The following is a 3,035-nucleotide window of genomic DNA, read 5'->3' as shown; positions in this document are numbered from 1 at the left end:
TTCCTAACGAGGACCCATTTTTTGATATATGTTCTCTCTGAAAGGCAATGACAGTGTTCGTTCAATTTCAGGTGACTCGTTCTTTTTTAATTCACTTTTAGGATGATCGCTAAAATAAATAGTCGCTAAATCTTAGAGTTTGCAATGGATGCACGCTCACGTCTTCAATTAACTCACTCAGTGCTATGACCGTAAGTGGCAATGTTGAAATAGAGAATGATTTCAAGTTTTTCTCTCCTAAAACATCAATAGGAACCTTTCTTTCACTGTTTACCGGAAGACTTAGCAAAAACTTCTGAAAGTTTGGGAACTCGATACAGCTGTCGCTCAAACATGGCTTGGACAGCTTTGCTAGTGCTCGCAAACATCGCCATGTGTTGCCATAATATTAATGGAAAAAGCCAATCGTGAGAGAAAGTTTCAAAATGGGTTTACCAGAATAAAACATTATAACAAATCAAAAATTCGTTCTCTGGCACAAGAAGCCATTAAAAATAACTAAGAAAATTAACACGTTATATTCAGAATAAACATTCACAGAGTTTGTTTTATACACTCTCCCTGAGACTGCAAGCACTTTCTTCCATCTTGGAACACAGCTGTTTATATACTTTCTTGCCAACAAAAGGTCTTTTTCTAAGTCATTTAAAATGAAAATGTCTTAATGAAGTTTGAATCTAAATAAAAATTACATTGTGTACGACATGTCGATTTTTCTTTAAATAGTTAATTAGGTGTCATGCAGCAAAGATCATTTATTTATACATCAGTTAAAGTAGTATTTATCTTTGAGGGTAGTCCATTTGGGTAGTGCGTGGACTTAGAGTCAGTGTTTTGACCACTTCCAATAATAATTATTGAAGGGGACAATGCATTCATTAATCTTTGATTACTAATAGTGAAAAAATTATATAAAGGGGGGGCATCTAAAGTGAAAACTATTACCAGGTAATAACTTTGACTCTCAGCCGAATAACGACCAAGACAGCTTCGTTGTTTGGCCAACCGGCCTCTTATCAAAATAGCCTGCGAGCAGGCTCCCGATCTGATCGGCGAGCAAAGCGAGCCGAGAAAGGACTAGGGGAGGAAAAAAAACGGGGTTCTCCACTTCTCCCTTTCTTTCCTCCCCCTCCCCCCTCCCTTTTCTTCCCGCTTTCTTTTCGCCCCCATCCTCGACCGGAGAGCCTGTTCTCAGGCTATTATCAAAATTACCCAATACCATCTTGCGGCCCTGTTGAAAAACTCCCCGATACCACCTTGCGCGCCTAGTTTGTTCAAATCTCAGATGGTTTCGAAAACTGTACCAATATAATTCCTTTTTTTTCTTATTTATATACACACAAAACCGTCAAAAAATGAGTTTTATGTTTAATAGACCAGCCTTGCGCTGTTTTAACACAATTACAGTGCTCACTCTCTGCTTTAATAAGTGGTTTTCACTGTCACGCAACTGTCATGACGCAAAAAAATCCCAAACTATTTTTTATTTAGATTAGTGTCCCCAATAAGCTTGTCTCTTTGTACAGCTCACGACATTTGACACTAAAAATTTCATCATCATCATCATCATCGTCGTCGTCGTCGTCGTCGTCGTCGTCGTTGTCGTCATCATTGTCGTCGTTGTCATCATAATCATTATTTCCCCCTCGCCACCTATCAGTTAATAGAAACCTTGACCTTTCAGTCTAATTTTTTTTAAGTGCTCATATATTTAAGAAAGCATCCACCCTCCATCGATGATGTGCTCACACCCCGTCATGTAAGGCGCCTCATCTGACGCCAGGAACACGGCTAGCTTTGCGATTTCTTCAGGTTTCCCATGACGCCCTTGTTTCTGCCGTATTATTTCGCTTCGTTCTCGCAAAGAAGGGGTATCCACCGTTGCCGGGCAAATGGCGTGGGTGCGAATCCCCTGAGCTGTGAGGTCGGCAGCGAGAGCTTTTGTGAATCCGATCACCGCACCCTTTGTTGCGCTGTAGACAAATAGGTTCGGCACTCCCATAACACTTGATGCCACAGACGCCATGTTTATGATGACCCCAGCACCCTGTGCTAACATGACTGGAAGAAACTGTCTGGTTAAACGATACATGCTCTTCACATTAACATCGAACACCACGTCCCAATCTTTTTCCTCGCAGTCCAAGATTGTGCCATGATGAACGATCCCCGCGCAGTTGAAAAGCACGTCTAGCTTTGGGAATTCTTTAACGAGTGCTTTTATTGCATCGTAGTCGGTGACATCAAGGATCTTGGTTCGTATTCCTTCAATGGAGTCGAGCTCGGCGAGTTTTTCCCCATTGATATCAGTGGCTAAAACATTAGCCCCTTCTTTGGTAAATGCTTCGGCGACGGCGCGGCCGATTCCTTGTGCTGCTGCAGTAACGAGGATTTCTTTCCCTTCCAAACGTCCAGGTGCCATTTTGTGGATCGAAAGGCAAAGCTGTAACAAGATTGCGTGCCTTTTCTTTGATAAACGAACAAGTGGTTCACGAAAACTTCATGTCACAAACCGGATGACAATGCAATTCTTTCGAGAGAAATGCCTGGTCTGTATGCGTCGTGTGATGACTTTTTCTTTTGTCAGTCTAGGGTTATCGGTAACATTTAAGTACCGGATTCAAAAATTAAACTGGTGAACACGAGGGCCGGAGGCACGAACTTCTAGAATCTGATAATTATAATAATAATTTGACTTAAATTTTAATTTTAATTGGGCTCTCTAAAATGTCATTTCGTGCGTTCCCTGTACCGGAATTGTTTAACCGGGAAGGTCTTTTAAAGCATTAAAAAATGCTCATAAAAATGAAATATTTGATTTGGCAATTATAATTATAAGTCTGCAGTTGACTGCTTTTATTCAGAAGATTCAAAAATTGACTCAAATGCAAAATCAACAGATTTTCACAATTCAGAAAATAACTACTTTGTGTGTGAACTACCAGACGTTACATGTACATGTCAAACAGCCAGACGTACGGCATCCGGCATCCGGCGTCCGGCGTCCGGCGTCCGGCGTCCGGCGTCCGGCGTCC

The 3,035-nt window shown here is 41.4% G+C and overlaps 1 pseudogene; it reads right to left on the bottom strand.

Moving 5' to 3' along the window:
- Positions 1 to 1,389: 1,389 nt before the first annotated feature.
- Positions 1,390 to 2,812, bottom strand: LOC144628062 (dehydrogenase/reductase SDR family member 6 pseudogene; annotated as a pseudogene).
- Between the last annotated feature and the right edge of the window lie 223 nt (positions 2,813 to 3,035).

Source organism: Oculina patagonica, chromosome 10, assembly GCF_052425735.1.
Source record: "Oculina patagonica isolate OP01 chromosome 10, crgOcupat, whole genome shotgun sequence".
Classification (NCBI taxonomy): domain Eukaryota; kingdom Metazoa; phylum Cnidaria; class Anthozoa; order Scleractinia; family Oculinidae; genus Oculina; species Oculina patagonica.
Note: the sequence above shows the minus strand (reverse complement) of the source record. Positions and strands in the feature narration are given on the sequence as shown.